Source organism: Microtus pennsylvanicus, chromosome 15 (genome assembly GCF_037038515.1).
Source record: "Microtus pennsylvanicus isolate mMicPen1 chromosome 15, mMicPen1.hap1, whole genome shotgun sequence".
NCBI lineage: Eukaryota > Metazoa > Chordata > Mammalia > Rodentia > Cricetidae > Microtus > Microtus pennsylvanicus.
The window spans coordinates 46,552,255-46,563,833 of NC_134593.1; the positions used below are offsets into that span (position 1 = coordinate 46,552,255).

Below are 11,579 nucleotides of genomic sequence, written 5' to 3' on the forward strand. Positions count from 1 at the left end.
CCCTTTTAATATTGAGGAGACTAAAACTTATGAAATATCACTTAATTTAGATTTTCTGAAGAACTCCTCATTTTCACTGTGAAGAGAATAGTTTTTAAAATCCTTTAATTCCATCACCTGTCATTACATTACAGCTGATTAAAGGAGATCAAATATGCATATTTATGTGTGTATGTTTTTTTATTTATTTATTAAGGATTTCTGCCTCCTCCCCGCCACCGCCTCCCATTTCCCTCCCCTTCCCCTGATCAAGTCACCCTCCCTCATCTGCTCAAAGAGCAATCAGGGTTCCCTGACCTGTGGGAAGCCCAAGGACCGCCCACCTCTATCCAGGTCTCATAAGGTGAGCATCCAAACTGCCTAGGCTCCATTGTGTGTATGTTTTAATAAAAGATATTCATTACATATCAGACTCACCTCATATCTACGATTCCTTAACTCTGTTTCCTGACTAATGGAACTACAACATGTACCACCACCCATAGCTTGCTCCAGTAGCCTGAAGAGATGCACCAATTCTATTCTTGGTAAGCTAGAGATGTACTATTTATCCGTTCATTTGTTTTGTTATTCTTTCCTCAACTTTATGTGTGCAACACTGTGAGATCAGCTGTGGCAAAAGATGTCTCATTAAAAGAGGAAATTGAAAACAGCAAAAGGTGCCGCTATCTTCTCTCCCTATTTGACAGCTATCAAGATAGAACACTTCACACTACTGAGTTTTGAATTTTTGCAATGAAGGCATTTGATCTAGGAAATCTAAAATAAAAAGGTTGACAGAATAAATTCTTAAACTCTCTGACTCGCATCTTATTGCCAATGATCTGCATTAGTAAATTATCTAGAATTAAACTGTAAAATACTGAAAACAACTCATGCATTTATAAACTGACTAGGGCAAAGCATTAGAAAGCCATGCAGAATCAAGTACAAGGGCTCTGGGTTTAAGATGGGATAATCGAACCTATTATAATGTTGCAGTGAAAGAATCATTTCCATTTGTGAGGAGCAAAGAGAATTTTTGAAACTTTCCTATGATTAGGTAGTCAGTCTTAAGGAGTAATTTTAGCTGTTATTTTACTTGCTTTACTGTTGCTGTGCTAAAATATCCTTGTGAAAGCAACTGAAGAAAAAGAGGTCTTATTTGAGCTCTCAGTTAATGGTAGCCTCTATCCTGGTGTGGAAGTCAAGGTATCAGGAGCTTGAAAAATCTGGGCATGTTATGACCATATCAGAAAGAAGAAAGTAGAAAGTAACTAACATTTGAACTAGCTTATTTTCCTTTCTTTGTACATATCAAAATTCATTCCAGAAAAACAATGCTTCCTACCATCTGAAATCCCACATCATTTACATAAAGTAACTATGTCTCTACAAGTAGGCTTGAACCCTGTCTCTCAGGTGCTTCTGGATTTCAACAATGAGAATAACGATAGCAATTTACTCTGCTATATACATGAACCAAATTGTTGCTGTGTTTTGTTTCCTATATCTGTTCAAAGTTTCCCCTGAACTTCTAATCTATTTTCATGCACATTTTGTTACTTAATTTTGAAACACTAGAAAAGAGTGAAGTGAACCCATCATGTATTCTTCCAACAGAGAACAAACACCGCTTAATCAATATTTTTATTGGGTAATGTGAACATATGTACTTACAAACCATTAACATAACAGGATGTTTGATAGTGTAAAGATTCTTATAAGTACCATTGTCTCAATAATGCAATCTAATACTGTGTGCTTCTGTGTTAAAACCATTGACTCAATAATGTTATTATGTATTTGTTCATGTATATGAATACCATTGATTTAATGTTTTTTTGAGCACTGTACACATCTGTATGAACAGATTAGCTCAATATTGAAGTTATGGATTATGTACATGTGAGCACAAGGTGAGCTAAAACTTTTATTCCTTAAAGATTATTAATAATAATAGATGGCAAATGTATTTTGTATATTTTATACTTGGAATTATATTAGCAGAAAAAACAAAATGCAAAATTAATGTTTAATTTTAAATGGGAAATATATATGAAAATTTCCACAGGGATTATTCGAATAGGATTCCTTCCTATTTCACATAGTGGAAATCAAAATCTTGAGAAAATAGCCTACTGCATTTGTTCATAGAATAATGACTTTATTATCTCAAGCTATAGAGTGTCATAAGAAAGAGTAAAACAAAATAAAAAACTCCAAACAAATCTTAATAATTAGATTTATTCTTTCTGACATTCTTCCATTGTTCAAATTAAATTTATTTTACTTTTATATTTTTATTTTATGGATATATAAAATGGCAAGTAAAGTACAATTTTAGAATAGTATAATATCATTAATAACTGAATAAAATTTTACTTTTATATTTTATATTTATATTTTATGTATAATCAAAATGCATATTTAATATACAAAATATAAAATGTATCAATAAAATAAAACTATATGCATTGAGATCCATTAATTATAATGGTAATGATATTATATACTAGTCATAGGTAAAAATCTCATTTTTTAAACTTGGATGTATTTCAATGCATTCTTATGATGAATATATTAATATTAATCAGATACATATGTACATATTATTTTTCAGGAGTATAAATTATTGAAAAGTTAGAAAGTCATCTGGAGGCTATAAAGAGCAAAAATAAATATCTTTTCAAGTAGATATAAAGATATCATAATGAGTAATTATGGAATCAGAAAGTGTTATTGAGTCATACATCTGAATAACTGTCTTACTTGATTTTCAACATTTAAAACTAATTATGTAAGAAGTTCAAGCAGTAGAAAATGAGACAATGACAATTAGAAATGCTGAAAATGTTAAAGTAAAAGACGTTATGGAGGAAGACATCAAGACTTAGAATATCTGAGTGTAGTTCTGGAAGACAGTCACTGGAGGTTAGGCAAGAAGAATTTAAGTTCAGACAGCTTTCAGACTCTCCATGAGACTTTCCTTCTATGCAAAAACTTTATAAAGAAATGCTATGTTGAACATTTTTGGAGCTCCATCTGGGAAACAACATGAATCTGTAGTTCCTCATATCAGAAAAGAGAATGGAGCAATGATGCAATACTAAAATTATAAAAAAATTAATATTTTAATTTCTCAATTCTTAAATATATGCATGCTTTTCCCATAAACTTTTTTCTTTCAAATCTCATATATTCCACCTTGGCTTTTGAAATTTATGGCCTCTTTGTTCATTAAGATTTTATGTGCATATGTATATACATATATGTATATATTCATAAATAAATCCTACTTGGGTTTTATAGTCATTTATATAGTAGATAATTTTAACCATGTATTTATAGATATTTGATGTTAATGTCCAGTCTATGCAGCATCAAAGTTTCACCATACTAATATCTGAGGTTTTAAATTAAAAATTCTTCACAAAACATTAGCCACAAACAAAGTTTCAATCTCTCTCTCTCTCTCTCTCTCTCTCTCTCTCTCTCTCTCTCTCTCTCTCTCTCCATCATCTCTCTATGCTCTCTATGTTATCTTGTCTGTTCTGGGGCCTGCTATATAGAACAGGATGACGTCAAACTTTCATTCACCAAATGTATCTGCCCTCTAGTAAAACAATACACTGCAATGCTTCAATGTGGTAACTTCAAAGACACTATTGCATGAGCTACTACATTGGAAGAAACTAAATATCTTGTATCTACAGTCTGAAATTTTGGGAAATAATGATCAAAGTTTGTCAGTAACTGTGGACTCAACATGGCAGCATTTGACTGGAATGAGAATAATTGTAATAATAATTGAAAAAAATACTTGTATGTGTATTTAACATCAATGAATTTGCAACAAGATATTGTTATCAGATAAAAGATGACTGACGTAAAATTATAGAAGTAGATCTGGTTACAGAAGTTCTTGGATAAGTGTAGTGGCTTCCATATGTATGGCCCCCAAAGAGTCCTATGAGCATAGACTCATTTGAGCACCTGTCCAACTAGGGGTGGCACTGGTAGGATGTGTGGTCTTGCTGGAGTAGTTTGCCCTTATTGGGGGAAGAGTGTCATTGTGGAAGCCTGCTTTCAGTTATAAGCTCAAGTCTGGCCAGTGTGACATAGTTTCAATATGCTGCCTGTGGAACAAGATAAGAAAGAACCCTCAACTCCTTCTCCAGCACTGTATCTACCTGAGAACTTCGATGCTCCCGCTCATAAAGATAACTGACCGAACATCTGATACTGTAAGTCAGCTCCAATTAAATGTTTTCTTTAATGAGAGTTGTAGAGATTAAATTATCTCTTCACAGCAATAGAACCCTACCTAAGACAGTGAGTCAAAATTTCACCTGGGGATTATAAGGATTTTTATTTTTTTTGAATTTTCAACTGTTAAGTTTTTCCACCTCATCACAGAGAGTTTTTGCTCAGTTGTACATCACAGGGAGTCAGAAATTTTTGTCTTCAAACTGAGGGCTGAACTGAGCCATCACAACAGATGCCTGACCATTAAAATACTCATTGAGCATAATGGTTTTAGTTTATTAGGTCAGTGATCTGTGACCAGAAAAGTCATCGAAATCTATGTTGACAGCATTTTTCAAGTGAACAATTTCCTTTGACCATTAGTTTTATTGCAGTGGTAAAGAACAGAAGAAAATGGAACATCTTTTCAAAGTCTTGTTTATACTGTAATTACTGGATATGCAGTAAAATAAGCAATTGCTCATTTACTGTAAGTCACTGGATAATAATTCTTTGATGAAACATCAATTAATTTCAGGTCACAAAGATTACCAAACTGCTAATTTCCTAAATTTTCAGAGGAGAATATAATACTCCTGTTTATAAGTACTACAAAAGACCTTATGCAATGACTGAAGAATACTAAGTAAATCAAATTTTATGTCACTTTATGTTGGTTTCTGGAACTTGGCCTTTTTTCTAAAGCAAGATATGTGGTAAAATATTGAAAAAGGACGTCATGGCATGCTTGACAGTTTTTATTCTTCTTCTGAAGGCCATCAGTTCCGTAGATCAAGTGGGAATACACTAGTCAATTAAATGTTGATTATGAAAGACCTTTTAATTAGGATATTTCAAAATCTGTTTTTGACAATGGCACCTGTTTTTGATACTGTATGCAATATGATCTGAGTATTTTTAATGAAAAATTAATGGAAATATTCATTGAAAGTCTGAATGTTTACTATATAAAAACAGTAGATCGGTACTACCCTGCTCCTCGGCCTTGGTGTCACTGATCATGGGTCGCTCCCGCCGGACCTGCGCGCACCAAGCACATTCCTTAGCCCGCCAGATGAAGGCCAAGAAGCGGCGGCCGGACCTGGAGGAGATTTACCCGAGCTGCGGCCGCCGCAGGGCCTCCCGCGGGCCAAGCCGGAGATGGATGCAGAGCCAGACCCGGATCCGCCAGGGGGCGGCCTGCATCGCTGTCTGGCCTGCGCGAGGTACTTCATCAATTCTGCCAACCTGAAGACCCATTGCCGATCCAAAGACCAGGAGAAGAGGCTGAAGCAGCTGAGCATCAAACCCTACAGTCAGGAAGAGGCTGAGAGGGCAGCGGGCATGGGCTCCTATGTGCCCCCCCAGCGCCTGGGCGTGCCCACAGAAGTGTCCACTGAGATCCCTGAGATGGACACATCCACCTGAGGGGCCTTTGGATGCAGGGCAGAGAAACTCCATGGACAGTGAGTGGTTCAGCGGCTAGACTGAGGGTTTGGGGGAGATGATCTCTTCTGGATGTTCTACCCAAAATAAAGGACCCGGACAAGAAAAAAAAAAGAAAAGAAAAGAAAACACTAGATCAAAATTTATCTCTATTGCTTGTACTGCTTTTTTTAGAACCTATTCTCTTTGGATGGATACTTTGCTCAGCCTAGATATGGTAGGGAGGGCCTTGGCCTTCCCCAAAACAATGTGCCTTACCCTCTCTGAGAAGTAGGATGGTAGGAATGGGAAGACGGGAGGGAGTGGGAACTGGGATTGGTATGTAAAATGAAAACAAAAATAGCTTATTTTCTTTTTAAAAAATAATTTTTTTAAAATATTAAGTATAAATTATGACCCAAAGTTAATTATTTATGCATTTAAATATCCTGAGGTCTTCTAGAGGAATATAAGAATTTGTTTATCAGGATCATTTTTATTTGATAATTTACACATATATCAATATAGACAGGAGGGTTTAGAAAGAGAGTTCAGTTAGTGAAGATTGTGCTTTTAAATTAGAAGACTTCACCTCAAGTGCCATAACCCATACGAAAAAAGGTGACACAGGAGTGTTTGCTTGTAATCCAGATACTAGGGAGATGGAGACAGGAGAATTGCTAGGGCAGCTGGCTATCCATTTGATCCTCCCAGATGAGTTTCAAGCCAGGGAGAGACTCTGACACCAGAAATAATGGATGACAACAGCCGAGAAATGCCACCTGAATTTCTTCTTTGGTCTCTAGATGTAAGCACACATGTTTTCATCACATAACTTTTCACCATGCATATGAACACACATCCACAAATGAAAAGACTATTCTTTTGTTATTGTTTGTTTGTTTGTTTTCATGGCAAGTTTTCTCTCTGTTGCCCTGGATTTCCTAGAACTCTCTTTGTAGACCAGGCTGGCTTTGAATTCAGAGAGTAACCTGTGTCTGCCTCTCGAGTGAGTGCAAGGATTAAAGCAGTGTGCACCACCCTGCCTGAATCAGAAGAATATTCTTGATTGGAACAACAAAAAGATGAACTATCTATGCTAGCATTTAGCATTGTCAGAACCTGGAAACAACCATTCCAGAACTTGGAAACAACCTAGATGCCCTTCAAAGGAAGAATGGATGAAGAAAGTATGGAATATATACATATTAGAGTATTACTCAGCAGTAAAAAACAAGGACTTCTTGAATTTTGCATACAAATGGATGGAAATAGAAAACACTATCCTGAGTGAGGTAAGCCAAACCCAAAAAGAGGAAAATGGGATGTACTCACTCATATTTGGTTTCTAGCCATAAATAAAGGACATTGAGCTTATAATTCATGTTCCTAGAGAAGCTAAATAAGAAGGTGAATCCAAAGACAAACACATAGGCATCCTCATGAATATTAACCTTCATCAGGCGATGAAAGGAGACAGAGATAGAGACCCACATTGGAGCACCGGACAGAAATCTCAAGGTCCAAATCAGGAGCAGAAGGAGACGAAGCACGAGCAAGGAACTCAGGACCGCGAGGGGTGCACCCACACACTGAGACAATGGGGATGTTCTATTGGGAACTCACCAAGGCCAGCTGGCCTGCGTCTGAAAAAGCATGGGATAAATTTGGACTAGCTGAACATAGCGGACAATGAGGACTACTGAGAACTCAAGAACAATCGCAGTGGGTTTTTGATCCTACTGCACGTACTGGCTTTGGGGGAGCCTAGGCAGTTTGGATGCTCACCTTCGGAGACCTGGATAGAGGTGGGCAGTCCTTGGGCTTCCCACAGGTCAGGGAACCCTGATTGCTCTTCAAGCAGATGAAAGAGGGTGACTTGATCGGGGGAGTGGGAGGGAAATGGGAGGCCGTGGCGGGGAGGAGGCAGAAATCCTTAATTAAAAAAAAAAAAAAAAAAAAAAAAAAAAAAAACAACCTAGTAGATCTCAAGTCCACGTGGAACAGGCTCACATCTATGTGCATTCTGATAGAAATTATACTAACAGATGAATGAAAGGGAAAATTCATCCTTCTATTTCAGACTCGAAGTTGCACTGAGAAATCAATCTTACCATGACTTTGACCTTCAGAAACTCCATACACACATGATAAGCTCCACACTCATGATTTCAAAGGACAAAAGGTAAAAAGCAAAAAGTGAACTTGACAAAAAGATTGGAAATAGGATGACTATTTGGACACAGGGACAGGAATAACAACATGGAAAAAGAAAGGAAAATAAGAGTAAATAAAAATACAGTATTATATATTTGTAAATATAATAAAAGCTATCAGAACAAATAACACACATTAATAGTTTATCAGAGTGGGATTTTCTGAATCACTACCCTTTTGGCAATAGTGTAATATAAAATATAATACATTAAAACTGTAATAATATTACATATAAATTTTCATACTTAAATTCATAGAAGTCACGAATATTAAATACAATTAATTTTATCAGTACCTTAGTATATCAATACTTAACATATGTTACTGTAAATGGTTTTTTTTGTTGTTGTTGTTTATTTTGTTTTTTGGGTTTTTTGTTTTTTTTTTTTTTGGTTTTTCGAGACAGGGTTTCTCTGTGGCTTTGGAGCCTGTCCTGGAACTAGCTCTCTCAAAGATAAAGAACATACCAGTGCTTCTTTGTAAAGGCGATTTCTTCACATCTATACCTAGTTAGACAACCATCCATAGCAAATAGAGGCACTCTCAAAGAAAATGGTTGGACGCTTCATCTTCATTCATAAATTTTAGCGGCTTCAAAATAACACACTTTGTTCTGCATGTTTCAAATATACAGCATGCCAATTCATACATATAAAACCAGATATTCTATACAGCTAATCTAATGAACATAGCTGGCATGTCACCTCACTGTTCCTTGTCTGTGTCAAGGAGAATTTATATGCAATTATTGGTACGAATTCCAGCATGATTCATAAATATCAACCATAGTCCTTGAGTACTATGGTAAATCAACTCTTTCATCCTATATATTTGCAATTTTTTTGAGGTTCACATTTTTTCATGTTTCCTAATAACCACAGCTTTTTACAATCATTTCATTTTTTAGTATTATATGTGAGTATTGTGTTGATATAGTTTCTACTCCTCACTACTTCTTAAACTTATAACTTCTTCAATTATTATTATCAGATATATACAATTGTACACAGAAGTTTATACATAAAAACTCTCTAACCTACTAGGTACATTTAAAGTTTTTCCCATGTGTTTAGACGTGACTTTCTTTTTTTTCCATTCAATAATTTACACTTCCTCCCCTCTTCCCATTCTCCTTCCTCTCCCCCCTCCCCCTCCTCCCTCCCCCTCCCCGCTTAAAAGAGGGCAGGGTACCCTGCCCTGTGGGAAGTCCAAGGCTCTCCACCCTCCATGTAGGCCTAGGAAGCTTTGCATCCAAATAGACTAGGATCCCAAAAAGCCAGATCATGTCATAAAAACAAGTCCCAGTGCCTTGATCAATGGCTTCTCAGTCAGCCCCCACTGGCAGCCACACTCAGAGAGTCCAGTTTGATCACATGCTCATTAAGTCCTGGTCCAGCTGGATTTGGTGAGCTACCATTAGATCAGGCATCCTGTCTCACTGGGTGGCCCAACTGTTGGGGGAGGGTATGTATATCTGACTTTCTAAAACAGGGTAGCTTATTGGGTGGAGTTATTCCTGCTGAAGAAAAAATCCCTCTCTGTTAATTGATTATACATTTTCATCTACAGGTATATACCTACATGAAATTTTTTTTCCATGCATATAACAAAGACCTTATTTATCTGACCACATTGTTAAGGTTTTATGAGTGTAATTACCTATTATGTGAAGAAGGCATTAACTGACAGCAGATTTCACGGCCCTTTGGATCTTCCCTTCTTTCAATGGATAAAGCTGTATTTTCAACCTCTATGTATCTGACTTTTTTTCAGATTCCAAATGTGTTAGGCTTACATCTCTCCAAATAATGTCTTTTTTTAGGAACACGATTTCAGCATCAAGAAATAAAATTTCAGGAAGATCATCTTTCTCTACCGTGCTTTTATACAGTTGGCCACACTTAACTTCATCTGAGGTCTTTATTGCTATGAATTGGCTTTCTAGCCTCTGTAATATTCTTGAAAAGTGAGAGCTGACAATGATAACCAGCAGTAGCAAGGATTAGTTTTCTGTAAAACATTTTTCTTTTATTTTCCCAGAAAATTTCAAAGAGATTCTGGGAGGTGTTTTAAAGTATAAAATAAAAGTTTTATTAAAATATTATTTTTATATGATTTTATAAAAATGTTTCAATATATAAACAATACTTTGTGTTGTTAATTACTTTATAAACTTAAAAGAAGGGACCTTCTTTGGCAAGCAGAGCCATCAATTTGATAGCCTGTCTTGTCATTACTTGGATTGATGCCTAAACTTCAAAGAATTGGCTGTAACTGGTCTGTGACTAGAATCTATATAACAAATAAACTCTTCAAATCTGTGCTAAAGTCAAAGTCACAATTAGGTTCTTCACTTAAGTGAGAATGCATATGGTGAGCAATGAGATTTAAGTTTACAAAACAAATATGTTTTTCCAGTAATATAATCAATGACAATGATAGATTCACTATATACATGATAATATTATTGAAAAATAAACTATATTTTGTCACTTCTTAACCATTCAACAGTAAATAGTTTTCCTTGGCAAACTGAATGTTAGCTTTTCAGAAATCTAATTCCTTTGGCTTAATTAAAAAAATCTTGTGGTCGTTTTAATTTGAAATACATTGATGAAAGAATTATTTAATAGATGATTAATTTAACTAGTGAGTATTTAGCTAGTGAATGACATAAATCTAAAATTTCTTATTTGTTGGGAAATTAAAAATTAAAGTAATAACCATGGTATTATATAAAAGTAGACCTGATCCATCCTCATGAGAGTCTCCAGACAGCCCCAAGGGCACTGCTGATGCAGTCAGCTGGCAAGGAAAAATAAGAACACCTGCTATTTCTATTCACCAGAAATCTTAGTAGGGGAAGTCAATGAAAATGCATTAATTTTATTCTAATTTGGATTATTTCCATGAAAAATAAATACATACAATTTAGAAACCAGTTATTACCACATAGAAAAGATAATTCAACAAAGGCTTCATATAAACAAAAAGTTCTAAACGTCTAATTGAGTTTATTTCATTGGCCTTTTGTGTTTTGTTTGTTTGCTTTTTTGATTGATTGCACTTTTGTTTCATATATTATTATGCTGTTCCATTGTCTTGATTTGACACAAAACTATGAGGTTGTGAGATACTTTATCATATACTGCAACATTGTTGAACACATTAAAATAAATAATGAAGTATAAAAAGGAATCGCAGGCCTTAGAACAAAGCAGACTTAGGTAGAAATCCTGATTCTCCCTATTAGTAGTAATAGTAGTTAGACAAGTCACTTATTCACAAAGATGCACAGTGAAGAACAATTTAGCAGATCTCAAATGTGGATCTAGAAGTATCCTGTAATGTAAATAAAGCTAAAGTAAAATGCCTAATATTTTGGAGCAAAGAAGAATATCTGTATATTACAACATATATGAGGTTTCTTTTCCTGATTTGTTAGTGGTAGAAACATTAGGATTATAAAGATAAATGTTTCTTATATTTTTTCAATATTATGACTATTACAAAAAATATTGGAGAAGCACCTAGATTGTCAGTTCCTAGTGCACTGACTGCTTTAACATGGTTACGAGCATGCATGAACTTTATTTTTGTTTTATTTCCATGGACTGTAAGTTTGTAACTATAATAAAGGAGTGCGGATGAATATGTCAGAAGCTATAAAAGTCTTCAGGTCAAAGACATTCAATTAGAAACTTATTAAC

General features: G+C 35.2%; 1 pseudogene; it reads left to right on the plus strand.

The window, feature by feature from the left end:
* Window positions 1–5,215: 5,215 nt before the first annotated feature.
* LOC142835767 (zinc finger protein 593 pseudogene) lies at window positions 5,216–5,802 on the plus strand (annotated as a pseudogene).
* The last annotated feature ends 5,777 nt before the right edge of the window (window positions 5,803–11,579 follow it).